The sequence below is a fragment of the Globicephala melas genome, chromosome 8 (genome assembly GCF_963455315.2).
Source record: "Globicephala melas chromosome 8, mGloMel1.2, whole genome shotgun sequence".
Taxonomy (NCBI): Eukaryota; Metazoa; Chordata; class Mammalia; order Artiodactyla; family Delphinidae; genus Globicephala; species Globicephala melas.
Window position 1 is genome coordinate 52388027 of NC_083321.1, and position 26108 is coordinate 52414134.

General features: G+C 54.5%; 1 protein-coding gene across 1 annotated transcript in view; it reads right to left on the reverse strand.

Moving 5' to 3' along the window:
- ARRB1 (arrestin beta 1) overlaps window positions 1–26108 on the reverse strand; it is a 77960-nt gene that overhangs the window by 48729 nt on the left and 3123 nt on the right. The window lies entirely within an intron of this gene.

Sequence of the window (26108 nt, forward strand, 5' to 3'; positions counted from 1 at the left end):
AAATAAATTTATAAAAAAATAAATAACTATGAAAATACCACCCGTAATGCTGTTGCCTCCATCTGGACAATGCTGTCCAGCCCCACACCAAGTTCACATCGTCAGAAAGCCTTTGGTGACCCCCAACTAGGGCAGATCCCTCCATTAGGCACCGGCAGAGCGCTTCTCACAGTGTGCCTCTCTTGCCATCTGTGTCCCTGTTCCAGACCAGAAGCCCCATTAAGCCAAGGGCAGTGTCTGTTTGCTGCCATGGCATCCCCAGAGGTGTGCCCAGTGCTGGCACACGGCCTCTGGAAGCCTGGGCCAGGCCCCACTCCAGCTACTGAACCCACTCATCACATTTAATCTTCAGGATCCCTCTAGGAGGTGGGGATTACCACCCCCCTACACAGATGAGGACAGTGAGACTCAAGGAGAAGGCAACTTCCCCAGGGATACCCAGCTAACCAGGAACACACTGGGATCAGCACCCAGGACCAGCTATAATAATCTGTGCACCCAAGTGCAAAGTGAAAACGTGGGGCCCCTTGTTCAGATTTCAAGACAGAGACAGACGCACATTAAACCAGATCCTTCTGAACTTGGGGCCCTGAGTGACTGCACAGGTTACGAACCCCTGAAGCCAGCCCCCTGGGCACCCATGTGCTCTGACTCCAGGCCCAAAGCCAGGCTTCTCCCACTGAGAGGCCCTTGAGCATCGGTCCCCTCAGGCAGTGGTTTTCACACTTAAGCCTATGTCAGAATCACCTGGGAGCCACACCCAGAATTCCCACTCAGTAGGCGAGAGGTGGGCCTGGGAATCTGCATTTCTAACTGCTGCATTTCTATGCTGACACTGGTGCTGTGGGCTGAGACACACAACCACTGCCCTGAGGAATGCATATTTAACAGGGGCATTCTGAATCCAGGGCCTCCAGGAAGGAGAGATTTCAGGTGGGCTATCAGGGCTGAGGGTGCCCAGCATTCTTCAGGCCTCAGTCCAAAAGGCCAGCTCTGCTAAGAAGGAAAGGAGGGTAGGGGAGGCCAGGGAGAAAAAGCAAGGAGGAAAAAGGACAACTTTACAAGTTACCTTGTTAATTTTTGTAACAATCTTGAGAGGTAGCTTCTATTATCTTTACTGTAAAGGAAAACATAGCATAAAGAAATCAATGATTTGCCCAGGATCACAGCCAGGAAATTACGGAGACCACAACTGAACCTGGTTCTATCTTACGTGTTGTCACAAAGCCTGCTTCAACTAGCTGGCCCTGATAGGTTCTAATCCCACGACCTGCTCGGCCCAGGGGAGCAGAGCCATAGCCTTCGGTTGGTTTCACATAGTCCCAAACCCTGACAAGCTCTGACAAGCCTTGGCAAACCTCCAGGGCCCTCCACACACCGCCTGCTTGCCCTCCAAGGCCAGGCCTGCAGCACAAAGACCTGGGACCCAACTGAAGGGGCTAACTGCTGGCATCATTCCAGCTGGCCAGGGTGCCCACCCCCAGACTGGAGGTTCCTCCCATATCCTGGCCCTTCTCTACAGCCTCCCCTCCAGCCACTTACTCACACATACCCTAAGCCCCAGATCACACCCCATCTGTTTCAGGCTTTGCACAGGCTGTTCCTCCTTCCTGGCATGCCCTTCCTACGCTGCCTATTTGTCCAACTCTTTTCCATCCTTCAAAACCCCAGGTCAGCTCTAGCTCCTCTGCGAAGTCCTCCCTCAGCACCTTGTCTGTCCTCACTGCTCCATCATGCCAACCTCTGCTTCCCTAGCTGCTCTCCAACCATTCATTCTACAAATATTTACTGAGCATCTGCCCTGCTGCAGGCACAGAGCAGGTGATGGGGAGGCAAAGCCCAGACCGAGCTCCATCAGGCCAGGGTATGGGTCTGCTTCACCCTACAAGCCTCTGCCAGGAGGGCAGACAGAGAGGGGGGCCAGGGAGGGTCCCCAGGAAGTGATGAGACCTCAGCTGGATATCTGAGAAGGTGGGGATGTGAGGAGTAGTAGTACAAATTCTACATTCCAGGGCCCTGCCAAGTTGTGGGGAGCATCCCCCCAATGCCTTTGGCAAAGCAACACAAAATTACTACCAAATGAACACAAGACACGCTATGTGTCTCTGTGCCAAGGGGCCGTGTTGGCTGTAGGCTCCCCAGGAAACCGAGGCCCAGAGGGGGAAAGGGATGAACCCCAAGCAGGAGGCAGCCCTGGAGTGGGCCCTTGGCCTCCTCTCCGAGGAGATTTAAACAGTGGAGGAAGGAGGAGACAGTGTGCCCCTACCCTGAAGTACATGCCCTGTGGACCCCTCCTGTGGGTGGAAGGCATTAAGAGCGCACTCTGGAAAGCCACAGCCCACAGAAGCCCCAGGCGGGAGAGGATGGCTGCTGTCTGCCCTGGGAGGGGAGAGGCTGGAGTGGAGCCAGGCTGGCAGAGGAAACATCTTGAGAGGCAGGAGGGAGGCAGGGAGGAGGAATGAGAAAGGAGGAAACAGCCAGACACGCAAACACCTCCGCCTCCTCTTTCCAACGAAAACAGAATCCCCAGCAGACTGAGACCTGTGGGGAAGGAGACAGGGAATGAAGCCGGGGCCTCAGAGGGGCGGGTGGCTGGGAAGGAGCCCAGGGCTGGAGCCTCTGGAAGCTGGGTAGCCCTGCCAGGCATGGGGGTGGTGGGGAGGCCCCATCCATCACCGGGGCCTGCCCAGCTCTGTCCCACGGGGCCCGAGGCTCAGGGAGGAAGGGGATGTGGACTCCATATGGTCACTCCTACAGCTCCTCCAAGACCCACTCAGGTACCAACTCTTCCCTAAGCTGCTGGGCCCAACCTCTGGGCTGGGCTGGGCTCCATCACCAGAGTTAGCACAAACTCAGAAAACACTGCAGCAAAACTGATCGGATGGGGGAGTCCAGGCCTAGCCCTTAGAAAGCCCACAGGCCGGTGGGAAACCCAAGGAATTCAAAGGAGGCAGCACGGGCACTGAGGTGGCTCTGGACTCCCCGACAACCAGGGACTGGCAGGCACTTGGGGCCGGTCCACAAAGCCTTACGGGAGGCCTTTTCCTCTGATAGTGAAACAGGAGGGAAGGGGGCAGGTCACAACCTCTGAAAGAATGACATGGCCCAAGGACACTGATTAGAACCAAATGGGTCCAAGATGGCGGACAAGTCAACTTCCACTAGACCTTGAGCCTCAGGACACGCTCACTGTAACACATCAGCAAGCTAAATGACACACCCACAGGTGCCGTGACAGTTCCAAGACCAACCACAAGGATCAAAAAGTGGGCAGTGGCCCAATTCCTGGAAATCCCCACCCCTCCCCCAAATAGCTGGAATACCCCTCCCACTCATTAGCCTATGCAATTACCCACCCCTATAAAAACTGACAACCCCATACCCTAGGGCTGCTGTCACCTTCTGAGATGGCCCAGCTCTGTCTGTGGAGTGTGTTTCTCTCTAAATAAATCCACTTCTTACCTATCACTTTGTCTCTCACTGAATTCTTTCTGAGATGAGACATCAAGAACCTGAGCTTCATTAAGTCCTGAGACCAGGTGTGTGATCTCAGTTGGAAGACTGTGGATTTTGGCCGGGTTCGAGTCCCGGCACGTGGTTTCGAGTCCCAATCAGAGGTGCACAGTTTCAACAGGACACGCTGCTGGGATAGGAGTCAGGATTGAGGAAGAGGGAGGCTTCTTCTCCTGGGGGCATCCCCACCCCCATTACACACACACACACACACACACACACACACACACACACACACACACACCTCCGGGGGCTGAGAGGCTTCCAGGGATCTGGGCTCTGGGACTTGGACAAATCCCTTGATGTCTCCTGGTTTCTCCACTCCCTCACCTGTACAGTGGGGTTCTCCTGTGCCCACCTTCCTCCCAGGGGAGGCATGACAGGAAGGACAGACCTCCAAGTAGGTGAGAACAGAGTCCTCTGGTATGACTTACGCACACAGGAGAGAATCTCACCGCCACTCCCATGCCCACCCTATCCCTGCCTCGCGGGCACCCCCTTTCCTCAGGCCTCCATCACGGTACCGAACCTGGGAGACAAGCTGCACTCAGGAGAGAAGGCAGCCAGCCCTGGCACCCAAAGGGGAGAGTGGCCCCAGAGCAGATCCACTTCCTGTCTGGGGGCCTTTTCTCTCCTTGCTCTCTCCCGACTGGAGGAAAAACCCCCTCCCCACACACATCCTTGCCAGCACTGCGATGACCTGTGTCTGAGCTTACCCTCTTATGATTGGCTCTAAGCTGCCGCAATACAGGGGTCCTTCTTGCATTCATTTTTTTTATCACAGCGAACCAGTCTGCCTCAGATGAAACCTCCACTCACTAGAGGACACCAGTCAAGGGACTCTCCCTCCCTCAGCCTGTTTCCTCTTCTAAAAAGAGGGGACCACAATATAGTCTACCCCAAAGGATTGTTCTGAGGGGTAAATGTGCGTGGTGCTGGCCACCCAGGAATACATATTAGCTCTATAATAGTCAACAAATAGTTATCAAGTGCCTATCGTGTGTCAGATGCTGTTGGCCACCAGGGACACATGGCGACCAGAGCAGATCCATGCGATGGCCCCTGCCTGTCTGAAGTTTCCCTTCCAGCGGGGAAGACAGCAGGGCCTTGCATTGCCCAACTCTGGCGGGTGCATGGCACAGACCACAGTGCCCACTGGCACCACCATGTCCCCTGCACGCGTGCAACACAACAGCCCTGCGACAGTGAGCTAACAGTACACAGTGACTCTCAGGCTACAGGCTGTCAAGGGCAGTGCTCCCCGAGCACAGGATGGGTGACTGACCAGCCTGAGAAAGTCAAGGCTTCCCCAGGAAGTGACACCTGAGCTAGGAGCTGAAGAAGAGGTAGTAATGTGACTCTGAAGGGGGCTGGGATGGGGATGCTGCATTGAAGCAAAATGAAACAAAACCTGCAGTGGGAAGGCTCTGGGGGAGGAAGGTGCTGAGGGAGACGGTAGGCGAGGCCGGCAGGGGCCGGTCACCAGGCAGCCTTGGTCAGGAGTCGGATTTCACTGTCACTGTGATGAGATTTTACTGTCGCCGTGATGAGATGGTGGCAGGGTTACAGTGGGGAATGGACGAGATGTAGCTGTACTTTATATATATATATTTTTTTAATTCATTTATTTAATTTTTGGCTGTGTTGGGTCTTCGTTGCTGCGCGCGGGTTTTTCTCTAGTTGTGGTGAGCAGGGGCTGCTCTTTGCTGCGGTGCGCGGGCTTCTCATTGCGGTGGCTTCTCTTGTTGCGGAGCACGGGCTCTAGGTGCGCGGGCTTCAGTAGTCGTGGCCCACAGGCTTAGTTGCTCCGTGGCATGTGGGATCTTCCCGGACGAGGGCTCGAACCCGTGTCCCCTGCATTGGCAGGCGGACCCTTCGCCACTGCGCCACCAGGGAAGCCCTGTAACTGTACTTTAATACGATCCCTTTGGCCGCTGGCTGGAGAATGGGTGGGCAGAGAGGCTACAGCGGACACAGGGAGACCAGTTAGGGGCAGGATTAACAACAAGGCTGCCTGGGGTCCAGATCCAGGATATGCCATTTATTTGCTAGAAGAGAAATCATGACGGCACCCGCCTTCCTGGGTTGTTGTGAGGATTAAATGAGCAACGTCTTGTGTGTAAAGAGCCTGGGACGATACCGGGCCGTGGAGAGCGCGGTGTGCTCTGCTGATACTATTCACCCAGGTGAGAAATGAAGGTGGTCCAGGTTAGAGAGGCAGCCGTGAGAGAGAAAGACAGGGACGAGTCCAGATGCCAGGGATAATACCACCAGGGCCAGCTGCTGCAGCCCCATGCCAGCTGCAACCACAGGAGAGGCCCTGAGCCAGAACTGCCCAGCTGACCTCTTCCCACATTCCTGACCCATGGAACCGGGAGATAAGGAGATGAATGTTTGTTGCTATGAGCTACTAAGTTATGGGTGATTGGTTAGGCACCAAAAGGTAACTGGAACAGCTCATATTGAGGGTTACCTGGAGGGAAGCTCCTCTCCTCCACAGGGGAAGAAGGTGCCCCTGAGGGGCAAGAAAGGGGCGGGGGGAGGGGGCGGGGGGGTGTGCGAGCCTGGGACCTCTGCGACCTCTGCGACCTCTGGGATTCTGCCCTCCAGAAGTGATCAGATGGCTTCAAAGCTAATCATTCCAGCATTATTTACAATAGCAGAAAGCTGGAAATAATGTAAATGCCACATAAGGGGATGGTTCAATAAACTGCAGAGCAGTCACACGAGGAACCCTTACGTGTCATTAACAAACACGGATACTAGGATAAGTTAATGACATGGGGAAAAAGCAGTTAACCAAACGTCACGAACAGTTTAAGCACAATTGTGTTTGAATACACAGGCACCTGCGTGCACACACATCCACACACACACAAAATAGCAAGGAGCGCAAAGACCAAAAAAAAATTTTTTTTCATTTTCTTTCTAAGTGATAAGATTATGGTTGATTGCTATCTTCTCCTATCCAAATGTGAAGGGTTTTGTGTTTTTAAAATAATTATTGAACGATAAATGTCAGTTCTTTCAAATGTCCCCTCAGAACTTTGGTCACGCCCGTCTCCAGGATGACAGCACTAGAATTCAGCCTGGCGAGGGTAAGGTTTGACACCTGCTTTGGCCACAGCTGGTGCCCCGATGCTAGAATGGTGTCTGGGGCAAGGCAGGTGCTCATCCAGCATGTGCTGAATGAGGGAATGAATGAAGGGCGCATATCAGATGCACTGCGTCCCTGTGAATACACGGCAACCTCCCTCATCGGTCCTCGTGCAGGGACCAGGTCCCGCCCCACTCTGTGTCCCCAGGGTTCAGCACAAGGCCTGGCACAGAGCCAAGACCGATGAATGAATGAAGGGCTGAATAAATGAATATCTGGCAAAGAAACCTCTGTGTCTGTGAGAGCGAGATGCCTGTGTATGCGAGAAAGAAGGGGGATGTGAATATATCGGGGTTTTCTGAGAACCCAGAGGGCCTGGCCTGGCCTGACTCTGCCCCTCCCTGCCTCCTCAGGCCCTCCCTGTTCAGCTGCCCCTTTGGTCCCTCCTCCACCACCACTGGGGAGGAGTTCTGGAAGGCCTGACTCAAGCTACTCAAGACGTAGGTTTGTTTTTAAAAGGAGATGAGAGAGAGCAAGCTCCTTCCTGGAAGGACTTTTCTGCCCTTTCGCTCTGTGACAAGCATCTGGGAGGGAAGCCAGCAGGTGGAGACCGAGCTGGGATGGGGGTGGGGGTCGGGGGGTCGGGGGAGCAGGGCAGGGAGATGGGCAGGTGGCTGGAGTGTGACATGGGGAATGCAGGTGTTGGAGGGTGGGAGGAGCGTACAAGAGCTCAGCAAGACTTCGCTAGGGTGTGAATGGGAGTGAAAGTGGCCAGGTGATAGTTGTCACAGTGATAGTTGTCACAGTGTGTGTGTGCTGGTTGTGTGCCGGTTGTCACAGTGAGAGGGTGGGGCATATGACTGTGCAGAGGTGACAGATTGAGGATGGCAGTGGAAGAGGTGCTCACGTGGAGGGGGTTACAGAGTGGGCAGGGGCAGCAGCTAGAATCCGATTGTTTCAGTCTAGGAGAACTGCAGTCAGACTCAGCCTGAATGATTATTGGTCGGCGGGGAGACTGATGGGGGCCGGCCATGCTCGAAAGAGGGAAGAAGCCCAGTCCTTGAAGCCTGGAGCTCAGGCAGGATGCCCCCAACCCCTACTGTCCCAAATGCCAGCCCCCAAAAGACTGCCTACTTTCTTTCCCCCCCCCCCCCGCTGTGTTGGGTCTTTGTTGCTGCGCACGGGCTTTCTCTAGTTGTGGCGAGCGGGGGCTACTCTTCTTTGCTGTGCGCAGGCTTCTCATTGTGGTGGCTTCTCTTGCTGCAGAGCACGGGCTCTAGGCACGCGGGCTTCAGTAGTTGTGGCTCGTGGGCTCTAGAGCGCAGGCTCAGTAGCTGTGGCTCGTGGGATCTAGAGCGTAGGCTCAGTAGTTGTGGCGCACGGACTTAGGTGCTCTGCAGCATGTGGGATCCTCCTGGGCCAGGGATCGAACCCGTGTGCCCTGCATTGGCAGGCGGATTCTTAACCACTGCGCCACCAGGGAAGCCCAACTGCCTACTCTTTATAAATTAAATCTCAGCAGATGTGACTCCTCAGGCCCATCCCAAACATAGGCTAGTGAGCTATGTGGCTCAGAGGTCTGGAGGCCAGAAAAGCCTGAGAAGGACCCCAGGGCACAGCCAGCCCGCCCTCTCCCTTGACAGGTTGGGGAACTGAGACCCAGGCACGCCCTCCCTCCAAGCCCAAGGCACCAGCCCACAAACCCAGGGAATTTTCAAAAGGAGGCCTGTCTGATCCCAGGGGAGACGGTGCCTGCTCAGGCAGCTCTGGAGAAGCAGGAGGTGATGAACAATTTTCATTAACAGCTGAAGCTGCAGGGGCAGCAAGGGGAGGGGGTACCAGGATGTGAGGGGGCTCCTGAGAGCTGGCCCTGACTCATGCTCACAGCTGTGTCCCCAGAATGCAGCCCGCGGCCTGGCTCAGCGGAGGTGCTCAGTAAATGAACAAATAAATAAAAATGTGAATGAGCGATAATAACAGTAGCTAACACTTAACGCAGTACTTACTTTGTGCCAAGCACTATTCTAAGCCCTTTACAAATATTAATTCGCTTAATCCTCAAGAAAACTTTTAAGATTTCCATCACAAAAGATTTAGGTTCCCATAATAAAAACCTTTACTGTTCCCATTTTACAGATGGGGAAACTGAAACAAAGAGGGGTTGAATAATCTACCCAAGGCCACACAGCTTTGCCCCCTAGGCATTATTGTTCTAGAACCCCTGGTCTTAACCAGGCTCCCAAAGTGCCACCCACTGGACACCTTTACCCTGTCAGAGTTGCTCGCTCCGTTCGTTCTTTCTCCAGTAGCCTCACCCCAACACCTGTATCTCATTTCCAGTACCTCCTCCTCAAGATGCTGCCTTCTTTTATTAGCAATTAAAAAAATAATTTATTGAGGTGAAATTCACATAACATAAAATTTACCAGTTTAAAGTGAACAATTAGCATTTATTACATTCACAGTGTTGCGCAAAACCACCACGTCTTTCTAGATCCAAAACAGTTCCATCACGCCACAGTAAAATCCGTCCCTCGGGACTTCTCTGGTGGCGCAGTGGTTAAAGATCCGCCTGCCAATGCAGAGGACACAGGTTCGAGCCCTGGTCTGGGAAGATCCCACATGCCGCGGAGCAACTAAGCCTGTGCACCACAACTACTGAGCCTGCACTCTAGAGCCCATGAGCCACAACTACTGAGCCCACATGCCACAACTGCTGAAGCCTGCGTGCCTAAAGCCTGAGCTCCGCAACAAGAGAAACAACTGCAATGAGAAGCCTGCGCACCACAACGAAGAGTAGCCCCCGCTGGATGCAACTAGAGAAAGCCCACGTGTAGCAATGAAGACCCAACGCAACCAAATAAATAAAATTTAAATTTAAAAAAATAATAAAATCCATCCCTCCTAAGCAGTTTCTTCTCCCACCCTCCCCTCCCTTCCAGCCCCCAGCAACCACCAGTGTCAGCTTTCTGGGTCTATGGACATATCTATTCCGGACATTTCATATAAATGGAATCATACAATACACGACCTGTGTGTCTGGCTTCTTTCACGTAACACAATGTTCCTAAGGTTCATCCATGTCACAGCATGAGTCAGTACTTCATTCCTTTTTAGGATTGAATAATACTCCATGGTATAGACAGACCACAATTTGTTTACCCATGCATCCACTGATGGGCATTTGGGCCATTTGTTTCCACTTTTTGTCCATTGTGAAGAGTCACTTGCTGCCTTTTGATCCTCACCATGACCCTGTGGGTGAGGACTATTGTTCTGTCTCGGTTCCCAGAAGGCATCACCATTCATGGTAGAGACAGTGACTTGGACTGAAGCCCCCTGCCTCCCAGACGAGAGTGTCCTTCCTATGTGTCCCATCAGCTAGTCACTCCTCCCCCCAGGTCACACTTTTCCCGGGCATCAGTTATCACACTCCAGGCTCTGGGCTGGGAGCTGGCAACACGGAGTGGACAGCTCAGGCTGAGCCCCAGTCTCCTGGGGCCTGAAACCAGAAGGCCTGAAGCCTCCAGCCTGAGCTCCTGCCTCACCCAGGTGTTCCAGGATCCAGGCACACCATGTCCAAAACACGTACCCTTTCCTCCCTGGTCTCAGCTTTTCTCTCTGCAAAGACGGAAGATGGCCCCCAGCAGAAGGCTCCAGAGATCTGCACAGTGGGACTGTGGAGGGGAGCAGGGACTGCCGGGCTGGAAGGGCCTTCAGAAAACTCACAGCCTCGCAGTGCGGCAGGGGCGGGGCATCAGGACAGCAGTGAGGGTTCCCCCTGCCAGTCATCTCCCTCTCAGACATAAATGCATTAGAAGAAGCACTTTGCCAGGGGCCCCCCTATGCCCTCCTGCTGCATAGCCTGGAGCCAAATCTTCTCTGAGCCTTTCTCAGCGCAAAGGCAGGGGCCCAAGGACCTAGAATTCCAGATTCTAGGTTGGGATGAGTAGGCTGACTGTAGAGGCCCCTTCCTGTGGAAGACTACTTTTCCATTGGAGCCATCTCTTTTCGTAAGATGAGATGGTTATGACCACTAGAGACCCAGAGAAAGCTGCCCCCTTCCTAGCCCTCCAGGAAACCTCTTTCAGCCAACGTTAGCCTGTAAATGGGACCATCCTGAGGGAGTTTCCAGCATTCAGTGTGGAGACAGACAGTCTCAGCCCAGCCACGAACAGTCATCACTGTCTCCTCACTATCCCTTCACACAACAGGGGCCTGACACATACGTGATGAATGAATGAACGATCAAGCAAACACTCCCTCGGTGATTTCCTAATGTCTGTCCTCTCTTTTCTAGTCTATTGTTCTACACAGCTGCCATGTGAACCCTAAGATCCTGCCACTCCTGCAAGCTGTGTGTCCTTGGGCAAATTCCTTAATTTAGATGAGCCTCAATTTCCTCATATGCAAACAGGGACTCTACTGGCAGGGTACCAAGGAGGAGTAAAAGAGAAAGGATACGCCCAGCATCTCAGGGGCAAAGGAGGGGTCCAGGAAAAGATGCTGAAGCAAAGTTCTCTCTTTGGGCCCCCACCCCTCCCAGCCCTAATCCTCTAATCCTTCTCTGTTCCAAAGTCTGGAGGAAAGAGCCTAGCCCCTGGGCCAGCCCCTGGCTGGATGTAAATGTTTATGCCTGAGCCCAGCCTCCCAGGGACAAGTTATTTGCTCTGCTTGTAATTAATTGCAGAAGGCCCAGTTGGGTAATAAACTCTGCCGGGAAACATAAACACTTTGCACAGAGCTCCAAATCCATTGTGAGACCAGCAGAGAGGGTCTGCGAGGAATGGAATGTTCTCCCCAGTCTCCTCCCAGCCAGAGGCAGTGAGGTAACTGAAGGTCAGAACCAGAGGGACCCCTGAAGATCATTTAAAAAAACAGGAGCTGACATGATGGGCTGCTTACCTTGCTCCAGGCACAGCTGAGCACTTGATTATTTGGGACCAACATTATGCCCACTTTAAAGATGAGGAAACTGAACCTGACAGAGGCAGGGTGATTTGTCCCAGCTAGAAAGGGGCTAAGCTGGGAGGGACACCAGGCCTGACCTCAGAGAAGGGGAAAAAAAGGGACAGCCAACAAAAATGTATGCGTGTCCCCTGTGCCAGGCACTGGGACCTGGGGACACAGCTCCTGTGGCCCTCGCGTTCCAGTGGGGAGAGATGGATCTTAAAGGCTGAGCAAAGAGTGATTTGATTACATGAGTGCTAAGTGCTCAGAAGAAAAGAAAACAAAGCCGCTGGTGCAGAGGGTCCCAGCCAGTTATAAGTGGCTACTCAAGCTCTGCAGGGCAGAGACCACACAGTAGGCCTTGGGCAGGAGCACATAGTAGGTTCACAGTGAGTTTCTGGCTAAAACGTAGTGCTCTTTTCTTTGGACCAGTGCAACTTCTCGCCAACCAATTCAAGGCGTATTGAAAGTACTGTGCCAGGGCTGGAGTATAATGATGGACAAACAGTACACAACCCCTGCTGCCAGGGAGCTTGCAGTCCCACTGAGGGCACTCACAAATGGGTAAAGGATGGAGTGGAAGACAGGTTGATGAGGGTCATGGGGCAGGAGAGAGGGACAATCAGCATTTACTGAGCACCTACTGTGTGCCAGGAACTATGCTAAGCCCTACATTACTTCATTTAAGCCTTACCACAACACTGGGGTGTTGGGGAAGATATTATCACCCCCATTTTCTTTTTTTGGCCGCACCACGCCACTTGCGGGATCTTAGTTCGCCAATCAGGGATCGAACCCGGCCCCCAGTAGTGAAAGTACAGAGTCCCAACCACTGGACCTCCAGGGAATTCCCTGGATAAAACCTCATTTTGAAGATGAGAAAACTGAGGTTCAGAGAGACTATATATACACACACATATATAATGTATATGTATGTGTGTATATATATATATATATAAAAAAGGAATTCCCTGGAGGTCCAGTGGTTAGGACTCCACGCTTTCACTGCCGAGGCCAAAAAATACAAACAAAAAAACCCAAAAGATAGATTAGGTATAACTGCCTCAAGGTCATAGACATTAATAAGCAATAGAGGTGGGATCTGAAACCTGGCATGACACCAAAGCCATGTTCTTTCCTCATAGCCCCCGCCCTCGTCTCCTCCTCCCTCCCCTCCCTGAAGAGGGCACTGTGGTTTGAAGTTGGGAGGCACAGGAGGCAACCACCACTAAGCCACCCTTGCCCGAAGGTGCAGGAGGAAGCAGCGCACCCTGCCGGCCTGACTTCCTTTCTGAGCAGGAAAGTTCAGCCCAGCCCGCACAGGCAGCTCTTCTCAGACACAAAGCCGGCCAGGCTCCGCACCACCACCACCACCTCCCCTCCACGAGCAGGAAAGGACAGTCCAGACTTCCACCCTGCCCCTCCCCACCAAAGGGCGACTCCGTTGACAATGGCCCCTTCCCGGGGAGCTGTACTTGACAGCTGATAAACATTTGCACCCTCTTAGCTCACCCGACCGCCACCACCCCACCCCAGCAGCCCGCAACCCTAGCGCCTAGCACCAGGCACAGCACAGTGCAGGTGGAGCAGAGTCAGCAGAACTGGCTCCATCCCGACAGAAGGGGTGCGCCCTGGACTTCCCTGGTGGCGCAGTGGTTAAGGATCTGCCTGCCAATGCAGGGGACACGGGATCGAGCCCTGGTCTGGGAAGATCCCACATGCCGCGGAGCAGTTAAGGCTGTGCGCCACAACTACTGAGCCTGCGAGCCACAACTACGGAAGCCCACGCGCCTAGAGCCCGTGCTCCGCAACAAGAGAAGCCACTGCAATAAAAAGCCTGCGCACTGCAACGAAGAGTAGCCCCCGCTCGCTGCAACTAGAGAAAGCCCGCGCACAGCAACAAGACCCAACATAGCCAAAAATTAATTAATTAATTAAAAAAAAAAAAGAAGGGGCGGGCTCCCTGCGCCACGTCCATCCAGCTTCCACCACCGTTTACTGAGCTCCCATGACAAGCCTTGGGCTCTCCCAGGCAGTTTCATCAGGTACTGGGTACCTGCAGCACCAGGCAGTGGTACATTTTTTAAACCTTTTCACAGTCTTTAAGGTAGGCTTTATGTCCCTTTCACGGATGAGTAAGATTGAGGGCAGAGACGCCTTTCCAGTCTCTTACTGACACAGCAAGCAGGAACTGTGGGCTTGGCCTGGCCCAGAACTTGCTCCCCTAGATGCCTTTCAGGTTCTGCCTCAGCAGGGAGGGTTCTAACTGATGACTAGGTCCACGATGGGATGAGAACTCCCTGAGGACATGCAGCGCCGTGGCACCAACCTCCTGGCACAAAGGACTCCTGGTTAGAGCAGGGACAGGTCCCGGCTTGGATGGGCCTGAAACTCATGTAGTTTGGAAGCCCTCTTTAAAAAAAAAAAAAGAAAAAAAGAGTACAAAAATATCTTCTTCCTTTTGCGCGTTTCACAAACCCCCTGAGCCTGTGAGCCTGTGGACACACTGCTAGGCCTCGGAAACGGCCCTGGAGTGCGAAGGCCTGAAGCTGAAGCGGCACCAGCCTCCAGGTGAATCCGCCTCTGGGCTGGAGGAAGGGCCCAGAGGCGATCTGAGCACAACCCGCCTTCACAAAGGCCCTGCCTCCGGCCCAACAGACAGACGAGGCTCTGGAACATTCCTTCTTCTTGTCACGTGTCCTGCTGCTACTAAACCCTCCCACGTCTCTCTCTTGCCATGGTTTCAGAAGCAGCAGAGCTCACCTGAGCACAGGGCCTGCTCACAGGGTCTGAGTGCCCTCACGGACAGTAGTGCTGGAGCCCACCCCACAGGATCCTTCACGCCTGGCGGGCAGGGTCCACCCCTACCTGCGCCTGGAACCCTGGGCCGGCCTGAGCAGCTCTTCTGAGGCCCCCCTCCCCAAATATTTGAAGGCTATGACGTGGCTGAACATGTGTTCCCACATCCCACATCCCATTGGGCCCATACAACAGCCCCTGGAGGTATGCAGGGCAAGTTTTATTGTCCCCATTTACAGAAGCAGACAACAAATGACACTAGTTACGCACATACTAGTGCTAGACATGCCAAGGAGACTTCCACAAGTGGCATCTCACAGACGCCCTGGCAGGAGGGGCCGTATCCCCACGGAACAGGTGGGGAAACAAAGGCTCCAACTCAGTCTCTGGGCCTGGGCTGAAGAATGGGGCTGCAGCCCTGCTCTCCCACCTCGCGGCCCAGGCCTCCACCACGTCTGGAGTGGACAGCTCAGAAGGCAGTGGGCAGGCTTGCCGGAACATAGCAGGTGGAGGGGCCAGAGGCCTCCAACTTCCGAGGCAGAGGAGCAACTGGGGGCTCATTACAGGCCCTCCCAGCGAAAGTGGACCTCAATGACTGCCTTCTCTCTGGATGAGTCCGAGGAAGAGCACATGGGCCTTGGAAGCCTGAAATCTGCTTGAAAGCAACAGTCTTAAAGATTCAGGGCCTCGTGTCTTCCCTGCCGAGGAGCAGAGGGCCCCATGCCTGCCTCCCGCCTTCCACCTGCTGGGCCTTCCAGACCCTTCACAAGATCACTTCTCACCCCACAAGCCAGCCGCCCAGCGCTGCTCTTGATCATCCAGGTCCCACTGCTGTCTGTCCCTCACGATTCATTCATCCGTATATCCACTCTATAAACCCTTATGGAAAACACGGTATAGGGTGACCAACTAACTGTCCCCATTCACCCAGGATGGAGGGTTCTCCCAAAATGTGGGACTGAGACAGACCAGGAAAACTGGGATGCTTGACCACCCTAGTGTACTGTGTGCCTGGCCCTGCACTGGGCACTGAGGACACATTGGACACGGTCCCCGCCGCCCCCCTCAGGAAGCTTGCAGTCTGAGAGGAGCTCTCACTCCATGAGGGACCCACTGTCAAAGGCACCTGCGCAGCACCTCACACACATTACCGAGCACAACCTTATGAGGGGCACACTATCACCTCCATGGTATATATGACCCGTCCCGAGTCACAGAGCTGTAAGTGACATGCCAAGACTTAGACTCCAATGAGACAAACAAAGGAAAGGGCAGGTTCCAGCATGAATATTAAGACAGAAAAATATGCTAAGACCTGTTTTATTTAATCAGTTTTTGTAGCCCCAGTGTTTGGCATGTCCTAGAGGTCCAGAAAATGTGTGTGGAAGGAAGGGAGGGAGGAGGTATACCCTTATTTAATCATCTCCAGGCTAGAAGTTCTCAACCCCCAGTTCAAAATGTCTACATTTCCCTTTTCACAGTCAGTTTCAGCTGTTTTCTTTCAGCCAGGGCCAGGAAGCAAGTGAGAAGAAGGAAAAAGTGCTTCTCCTTTGGGTCAGCAGCTCAGGCCTCACTTCCTCCAGAGAACCTTCCCTGACTTACTCCCCAACACAACACCCAATTCTGGCCCCCGCTTATTTGAGCACAACAGCTGTGTGTGTGTGTGTGCGCTGCTTGTACTCCTGCTTCAGTGCACTTCTGCAAACATGGACCTCGCCCAGCTCGGCCAGCCCCTATCAGGAACTGGGGAGCCAAGAGGTACCAGACACACGCCTGCCCTCTAGCACAGGAAACTGACATGACAGCAGCCAATTCCGATACAACTTGCCATCCTGGAAGCCTGCGAGGCGCCAAGGGAGTATGGAGGAGGGCATCGACTCTGCTGGGGCAGGGAACACAGAGTCAAGGGAAGGCGTCACGCCCAAGCACATAGTACGTGCCTAATGCAGTTCAACCGCATGGCGTTCAGTTGAACCGCACTGAGCTTAGGTTCAACCTTAAAATACAAGGGAGATTTCACCAGGCAGAGGAGGAAGGCATTCCAGACAAAGAGACCGGCTTGAACAGACACAGAGTTCAATCAGTTGAACTGATTGTTTTTAAGCTGCAGAAGGACAGGGTCAGATGAGAATTTCAGAGTAAGAGGAGGATTTGGGGAGTTTAGACTGAGCAGCCAGAAGACTACTGCAGTAAGTCCAGGCCAGAAGTGGGGCCTGGACTGAGCTGGTGGCTGTGGAATAGGGAGAAGAAAAGCACTTTGGTGATGGGGACATGTAACCATCACCATCAGGTTAAATGCCACCCCCCCCCCCCCCGCCGAGGGTTAGGTGAGGGTTTCTTTTCTCCCTGGAGTTTGGGACCTCTCCCACCCCCATCCCAGCTCTACAATCCGACGGAAGCTGATCAGGGTCAGGGCTCAGCCTAAGACTGGGTCGTGGTTTTTTGTTTGAAAGTTCTACTAAAAAATGTTTCTTTCTTTCTTTCTTTTTAGTTTTTTGGCAAAGTTGACTCTGCAAAGTTGCGAACATCAGAGATGGCTGGATTGTTTCAAGTATGCATAGGGAGTCGCTGCTGCTGAAGTGATCGCTCTAAATAATATGAGAAAAGAATATGTGCATATTAACCACTCCATTATGCCGTGTGATCATCTTTGTCCTTTTTAGGATATTAAAATCTGTTGCGAGCGCTTCCCTGGTGGCGCAGTGGTTGAGAGTCCGCCTGCCGATGCAGGGAACACAGGTTCGTGCCCCAGTCCGGGAAGATCCCACATGCCGCGGAGCGGCTGGGCCCGTGAGCCATGGCCGCTGAGCCTGCATGTCCGGAGGCTGTGTTCCGCAATGGGAGAGGCCACAACAGTGAGAGGCCCGCGTACCACAAAAAAAAAAAAAAAATATGTTGCGAAAAAAGAAAGTTCTCCTTACTGAGTTTAAAAATGCTTCCAGGTTTCTTCCACTGCCCTGGAGCTATAGAGTCCTATAATAAAATCAACCTGCTAATGTGCTGAGTGCTTTCATTAGCACAGATACAACACAGAAAGGATGGAAACTTTATGCCCAGAGGCTGAAAAACTCAGCCCACAGACACAAAACTACTGATAGAGGGGAGGTGAGAACCCCAGATGAGCTCCCTCTTTCTACCACGCCACTGCCTGGCCTCTGTGTTCCCAGCCCTTGGAGCTGCAGACGTGTGCCCTCATCCCACCCCCGCCCCACGGCCCCAAGCCTAGAGCTGTTTCTCGTAAGATATGGTTTCCCAGCTCTTTCATGTCCATCACTTTTCTGGGAACAGTCATCAGACCTCTGCAAGGTCTTCCCAGCTGGAGGGAAGCCTTTGCTCCTGCTGCCCTCCACCAGGGGAGACCCAGGCAGCTCCTGGTTTCCATGGAGTGGCTGCTGAGCCCGGTGTCTCCTCTTACACCTGCTGCCCCATTTCTCCTGTTCAGGCCCAAACACTCACCGTGATGCCACGTGGCAGAACCTTCACTTTTCACCCTAGATTTTACGTCCTCCAACAGTCCCAGGACACACCTTACTCACAGCAGATGAAGTGAGCGTCTGACTCTGTGCCTGGCACATAGTGTGTTCTCAAGTATCTGATGAAGGAGGTCAGTCCCCACTGAGAACATCGGTCACAGGCACCGCCAAGACAAGCGTCACCTCTGGTTCATGTCAAACTCACCTTCCAAAGCTTGCTGCAATGACGCCCCTGCCCCCCGCTTCTGGGGGTGTGCCTGTGACACATCTACTGGGCTTGCTCTGTGCCCCGTATAAATGAATTCCCACTACCCGCCTTCTTATAGCATGTTGGGATGATCTGTTTCCTCTCCCCCAGAAGATACAAGCAGCACGAGGGCTGAGACTTGCCTGTTTCCTCTTCATACCGCAAGTGCCCGGCCCAGGGCCTGCGATGGGGCAGACACTCACAGGTTTGTTCACGGGAACCTCCTTGGGAGGGCAGGGTGGCTGAATAGAAAGGGTATAAGCCAACCCTGAAAAAGCCTAGCCCAGAGGAACCCCCATGCTTCCTTGTCGTGATGTCCCTGCCACCCCAGAACACAGGACAGCCAGGCCCCGGCCTGTGAGAAAGGCTATTGCCTTAGGTGGGAGACGGGGGGGCAGAGCTGCTCCTTAAGTCAGCTTCCCACCAGGAGAGAGACGCCATGGGGGTCAGCCAGCCGGCTTCGGCGACGTGCCTTGAGGTCTGGGCCTGGCACTCAGCAGGTGCTCGAGAAACGTTTGTGGAACTGAGTTGAACAAACTGGAAGATGCTGGTTATCCGTCCCTCTGGCTGCAGAGAGGCCAGCTTCCCTCTGGGGCACTGTGCAGGCAAATGATCTCAGGACATAGCCTGTTTCCTCTAATGAGGCTTCTCCCCTTTGGAGCCCTGCTCCCAGGAGCGTGGGAAGGGAGGCAGTGCGCAGAGGCAACCCCAGTGCCTGCACGAGGGCAGCGCAGGGCATGCAGCTCTCCTCCTGAGATGGTGTGGGCAGCACATACCAGCGCCCTAGGCGGGGGGATGGTCACAATGACCTCTTGGGCCCGGGAACCAAAGCACAGCGGCACCTCCTTCGAGGCCGCTCTGGGGAGGAATGGAAGAAGCCAGCAGGGAGTCCAGCTGCATTATGTAATCAGCTTCCTTGGAGTCAGAGGCCCTGGCGCCCGCAGCCCAGCACTGCGGGGAGAGGCTGGGGGAGGGGGAGGCGGCTTTTGTCCCCTCCTTTGCGGCCTCTCCTCCAGACCTCGGCCAACCTCCGCGGCAGGCAGGCGCTGCCTTCCAAGTGCCCCAGCTTCGAGCAGGCACCTCCCAGCAGGGGTTGAGAACCAGGAAGGGCTGTTTGTTGTCTGAGTGTGTGAAACAGCGGCCTGCTGGCTTCCCTGGCAGAAAACCAGGCTCTGGGCTCCGCACCCGGCACCTGGGGGCGGGGGCTGAAGGAGAGAGGCCTGGGACGCTCCATAAAGCCCACCCTTGTCCCCAGCTTCCTACCCCCCACGCTCTCCCCACTTCCTCCTAGAGAACCCACCATAAGTGCGGGCCCCAAAGGGAAGGGGCCATGGCTGCTCCAGCCCCAACTGCCCCACCCCTCCCCGGGCAATCTCACTTCCCTTTCCAGCCACCATCTGACCTTCTCCTCCAGCCCAGCACAGCTCCCACACCAACACACCCAGCGGGGCACACGGTCCTGCGCAGGACGGGAGGAGGGAGGGGATGCAGGAGAGAGAGGGCGGAGAGAAAAGCTGAGGTCCACTGCCAGTCCCGAAGAGTAACAATGACTGTTATCAAATCCCTACCCTCTCTGCCCACAGCAGCCACACGCAATAGGGGATATTATTACCCTTAGTTCATAAATGCAAACACTGATGCCCAGAGAGTTTAAGACCCTCGGCCAAGGGCACGGAGCTAGTGCACAATATTGCTGGACAGCAAAGCCGAGTCTGTGTGATTCTGAAATCCAAACTCCAAACCTTGTGGCTTTACCTTCGGGGAACCCCATCCCCACACACCTGGGGATGCTACTTGGGAAATTTCTAGACTGGTGGAAAAGACACTGCAGAGCCTTAAGCGGTCACTCGCTGAGGACACTTGGTTTGGGAACCACAGGACAGTCACGAGGACAGGGCAGGGCTAAGGGCACACCAGAGGCCGAGGGCGTGCCTGCTGCCACCTACAGTCTTCCCTTCTGATTAACCTACGGCAACTCAATCTCAGGCTGGATCAGACCCGAGCACCGTCTGCCGCTTCCAGAAGACAGGGCTGCTAGACGCCAAGCTATCGGGCAGAAACACAGACTGCTGTTCACGCCCCCCTCCCCTGCTAGCTGCTGAACCAAAGCTAAGGGTCCCAGAGACCTCCCAGGCCAATCCCTTTCCCCCACGCTGCTTGACACGTGGAGAAACTGAGGTCCACAGAGGAAAAACAGTTCATCCGTGATGTCACAGGGGCAGTGAACCAATGGGGTCCCTGCCTCCCAGACCAGATCCCCGCCCTGATTCATCTCACTTGAGTGCTGTCCCCAGATAACACCCTCTCTCATCCAGCTGTCTCTCTCCCTGCCCTGCCCCCCCTCCCCATTTCCTGCTTCCCTTTCCCAGCTCTGCTCAGCAGGCCCAGTGTCTGAACTCTCCCTGCACAGAGCAGCCCTCTCCTTCCCACGACTTTTCTGAGCCTCACCACCCCCTTCCCTCCACTCCTCTGGGCCAAGGAGCAATTCTTGGGTGGTTTAATTAGCTGATTATTACTGGGCCGCAGCCTGCTGGATCCAGTGCCCAGAACTCTGTCCCCAGTAATTAGGTGGGTTCTGAGTACTTGCCCAGTGGGAAGCCACGGGGGAGTTCTGTGCTCTGCCAGCAGGCCAAGGGAGGGCTCTCCAGCTGCATAAAGAGCTCCCTAATCACCGGTGGATCATTGGAAGCCACGGTCCCCTCCTCAGGTCAGGTCAAGCCACACTGGATATACTATAGCCAGATCCAGATGTCCACCCCAAAGGGGAACTCCCTACTTTCCCATGTCCCCGCCCAGACCCAGGAAAGGCTCAGTAAATGTCTGAGGATGGGCGTGATGAATGGAGCCCAGCCTCTGGGGGCCAGGAAGTGACGGCACCACGGCTGGGCACGTATTTAGGACGTAGAATTTGGACAAGCAGAGAGAAGACAGGATGGCATTCTGGATGGTGGGAGCAGGAAAAACAAGGGCACAGAGGCTGGAATGAGCCACCAAGCCCCTTGCCAGGTAGCTCTGGTTGTCTGAAAACACATTCTCCTACCAAAGGTAAAGCGAGTCATCCTGTGACCTCCGCCCTTTGGATCACAAAGAATAATCTAATGCCTGTGGTTCAGGTCACTTTTAGACGTTTCAGAATCAGCAGTGGTGTCCCATTGTCCTCACCCACCACACTGCCCATCCCCAAGTATATTTTTTCCCAGTGAAACACCTACATTAGCCTCCTTCACTGAACAAATATTTATGGAGCTCAGTGCCATGCCAGGTCTGCACAGGTGCAAAGGGACAACAGATCCAGGACAGGTGCCCTTGGCCTCACACAGAGGACATCACAAGTGTGCAAATAACCAGGACCCACGAAGAGACGGAGGGATGAGTGCCAACAGAAAGAGAAGAGCGAGAGAATGAATATATGGCAAAAAAAAAAAAAAAAAAAAAAAAAAAGTCACAAGGCACTTGGAAATCAGTGAGAGCTTCCCAGAGAAGGAGGCCATGTGTGATCCAGGCCTTGAAGGACCCGAAGGGTGTTGTGAACTAACCACATATAACACGGCACTTGTTCCAGGGACTTGTCCCCGAGCTGTACCTATTTTAACTCATTTAACCCTCAAAACAACGTATCATGCAGGCACTATTGCTATCCCATTTTACAGATGAGGGAACTGCAGCAGAGAATGGGTTAAATAATCAGCAGAAGTTGCCAGGCTGGTAAGTGGCAGAGCCGGCATTTGAAACCAGGAAACCTGGTTCTTCCTAGAGCCTAACCACTATACTAATCAGCCTCTAATACACGCTAATCAGATCACAGAGGTGACTGTGAGTACCTAAAGGAAGGCACAGCCTGGGCAGAGAAAATGAAACGGTTCAGGACCTGCCTGCCTGCCTGCCGGTTCCTGCAGGTGCTTTGAGAGGCAGACGGCTGCTCAGGCGAGGACCTGGTCTCACAGGAAAGAACACAGCCCTCAGCCATCCAGCGGTCTCAGTCCCACTGGTGGGTGGCAGAGGCCTGAGCTGCCCAAGCCCCCGCTTCTTCCCTCCAGCCCTGAGCAAGCATTAGAGCGTATCTCTGGGACCCTCCCAGGATGGCGCATCCCAGCAGTCCACTCCCCACCCCCTCCCTGGTCCTCTGCCAAAATGCACCCATGCCCACTGACTGCACAGGCTCGGGGAAGGGGGTAAGGCTGCAAAAGGACCAGGAGGACCAGTTGTGGGGCCAGAGGCCCAGGGCCAGCATGCGAGGGAGCCCCTGCCTTGTGCAGGTCCATACTCATTCGGCTTCTGGGCCTCTGAGTACACCCTGGAGAGAGGCTGCACCCTGCACGGCCACTGAACCCCTCCGACCTTGAGTGAGGAGTCCTGCCTCCCGCTGGCCTGACATGGACCACCACACCCTACCTGCCCCAGATCCCTCTCCAGTTACAGAAGGACCCACTGGCTATGGTCTCAGCCAGGCCAGGCCCAGCCCCAGGCAGAGGGAAAGCAGCTCAGTGGCTGCGGTGGCTTCAATCACACAGAACTCCAGGGACCTGTCTGGTCCGGTCCCTGGGGTCTGGCCTCCTGGGAGCCTCATCTAGCAACGGGTCTCTTGGGAAGGAACAAGCAGTTCCTCTCAAATGGGACTAAAGATGGGGCCAGGACCAGGAAGGAGGAGGTGTGTCTCCAGAGAGATGACCCTGCCAGGGCCCCTTGGGAGGGAGGGAGGGAGGGAGGGGGCTGGGACAACAGTGTCCTTTGTTCCCCTCTCAAAAGCAGCCACCCTGCCCTGTCGCACCCCCTCTGATCTATATCCCCCTACTAGGACTCAAGCCACCCCTGGGGCAGGACCCATCCTGCACACAGGAGGGAAGAAGGGTGCCCAGGAACCATAAGGGTGCCCTGTTCTAATTCCAGGGCTTGCCCCACCCCCAGGAGCCCCCCGCCTGATGTAGGAGACATGGCTCCCACCTGCAGAAGCCTATCTGATGGGGGGAGAAACAGGCTTCAGTTGCAGGAAGCTCGTTCTGACAGGGGTGGTAATCTTCTCCCTCGCGACTTCCCAGTCTGATGGAAGAGACCCCCCAACAGCCGGTCTAATATGGGAGGCATGGCTTCCATCCTTAGGATTCCCTAATGGGAAAGAGCTAATTTCAGCACTCAGGGAGCCCCTGGGCTGACAGCAGAGGCAAGAAGGGAGGAAGGAGTTCAGTCTCATCAACAAATCCCTGCCAGGCATCTCCTGTGAACCAGACGCAGAGCTGGATAATGGACCAGCAACCAGGAAACAGAAAGAGCCCCAAATCACAAGGAGCTCACCACCTGGGGAACAAAGACACCTGAGGTGTGAATACCTGGGTAGAAAGTACCTCGAAACCCACCCACCCCAGCACCCAAAGCCTGCTCGCCAGGGCTGCCACCTCCCTCGGCAGCCTCACCCCTCACACTCCCGCACCTGCACATTGGCCTAGGCTCTTCCTTCTGTCTAGAACACCTAAGCCTTCCTTGTGCCCCAGGACCCAGCTCAGGGGGTCACTTTCTCCAGGCAGCCTTTCTCAAGACCCCCTGCCTGAGTCAGCAGCCCCTCTTTCAGGAGCCAGCACAGACATGCCCCCCTGTGACCAGCTGACGCCTCTGCAATGTTCCCCCCAGTCCCCAGCTGAGCCTCACCCCCCAGGTCCCCACACCCGGAAACCCCACCACCCCCAGCCCAGGGCCTCATACCCTTCTTCCGAGAGGCTCCCCCCCAGCTCCAGGCGCAGAGAAAAGCAAGGTCCTTCTCTTCTCTCCTCTGCCTGCTGTAACCCAGCTTTGCCCTCATGGCTCCATCAAAACCCCTCTCACCAAGTCACCAGCCACTGCCTTCTGCCTAAATCCCAGGGGTCTTTCCCAAGCTCATCCTCTGTTGGTCCTTCCCTCCTCTCTCCACCCCCAGGCATGTGCTCTCCAAAGCCTCAAATGCCCCCAGCCATCCTCTCTTCATACGCTCTATCTTCTCCCTCTCCCTGTACCATGTCACCCATAATCCCCAAGTCAAACACCACCTCTAACCCGAAGACTTTCAAATCCCTGCCTCCCACGTCCACCCCTGCCCCAAGATCCGGACCCATCTATGCAGAAGCCTCCCTACATCTTCCTCAACTTCCAGCCTGACTCCCTGTCAAGCTGCCACCCCCTGCAGGCCTCAACAGTGGTCAGCATGGTCGCTGTGGAGGATGGCCTGGCAGAGGCCAGGAGGCCACTCGGGGCCGTGCTGACTCCCAGGCTATTGTTCTTCCATTACCACAGCCCTGAGGTATGGCACACCCATGACTCAGGACCCCTGAACCCATACCAGTGGGACGTTTCCACCCTGGGCAAGGAGGCCCAAACTCATAAGGAAGAGAGCTGGGGAGACGTGTGAAGCCCAGAGGCCAGCCCGGAGTCAAGGATCAGAGAAGATGGGTCAAGCTCAATGCTTCCACTCCCAGCAGCCCCATAAGCACCCCTGGCCAAAGCCACAGGACTTCCCCCGTGTTCCAGCCAAGATGGATCACACAGAGCTTAACCACCAAGAGAGACAACAGCCAAGGTTCGCAGAGAGCTGGTGATTACGTGTCCCCATTACACCCACCCTCCTTCTCTGCCAAAAAAAAGAGTTCATAAACATCTGTAGGAAACGAAATGCCACTCCATCCCATCACCTCTCAGGAAGTCCCTCCTGTTGTTCAACTTTGATCCAGTATATTGCCAGTTGAATTAGTGGGAACAGCCAGAACCAGAAGGGACGCACAACTTGAGAATGAGGCCACCAGGGAGACGGGGGAGGCCACCTATGAGCCAGACAACCCCGTCCCTCTGGGTGAAAGCATGGAGCAGCAGGACAGACAGGCCTGGGTTCAGAAGCTCGTTGGCTGAATGGCAGTGGACAAATTACTTAATCTCTCCTAGTCTGTCTCCTGGTCTGTAAAACGGGAACAACAGTCCTCACACTAATAGGATCACAGGGAGAACCAAATGGGATCATGCATGTAAAGCTGACACACGCCAGGCATCCAGGCAGTAAGGCTAATGGACTCCAGCTCCTTGTTCATCTTTCTCAGTTCCATCCTTGCCAAAGCCTTAGATCGGATCTTGCCTTCTCTCAGGTTCCTCTTCAGTCTCCTCACCGGTCTCCCTGCATCCAGGCCTGCCCCTCCTTGCCACTGCCAAAGGCATCCCTCCAAAACAAAGATCTGCTCCCATCCCTCCCCACAGTCCTCTCTGAGTCACCAGGGACTTCGGGAGAAAATCTCCTCTCCTTAGCTTGACATCCCAGCCTGTTGATAACTGGCCCGTGTTCACTCTCACCCATCACCCCAGCCCAACCCGCAGGCTGCTTCATGCCTCCAAGCCTTGTCACGTTCTGTACCCCCGGCCAGGAATGACGTCCCCGGTCCCACCCCCTTGCTCCAATGCCACCTCTTTCCTATGAAAGCTTCCCTCACCATGCCCCCTGCCAAGACTGGGGCGGGGGGGCTCCTCCTTCAGCCTCCCACAGCACACGTCACCCTGCATTATAATCATCTGCTCTGCTCTCAGTCTTTTGGAAACAGAGTAGAGCCATTCACCTCTGAACCGCCAGCCCCGGCACTTGGTCAACATTTGTTGAATGGCTGTATGATTGCTCCTAGAGCACTTGTTAGAGCAGTCATCACACGACCTGTAATTAGTCCTATCCAGGTATTCGTCTCATGCCCTCTTTCCCCCTTGACCCTGGGACTCCCTAGAGGGCAGTGACAGTTTCTGAAAAATTCTCATTGTCACTTTCACGTGCGGGTTGAAAATCCAGGTGCAGGATGGATGCAACGACTGCTGATCCTTGGAGTACTGGATACTTGCAAGCCTCTTCTTCTAAGACAGAGATAAAGTAGAATCCCATGGTTTACAGAACAAGGCAAGGTACAGCCCATTATTGATTTTGTCTTTCTCTTCCAAATTACTCAGGAAACCTGTCTGGAAGGGAGAGGGAGCCCTCCTGGGACTACAGGGGAGACCGGAAGAGAGAGCAGGGCCATCGTCACATGGACCATAGCCAGGC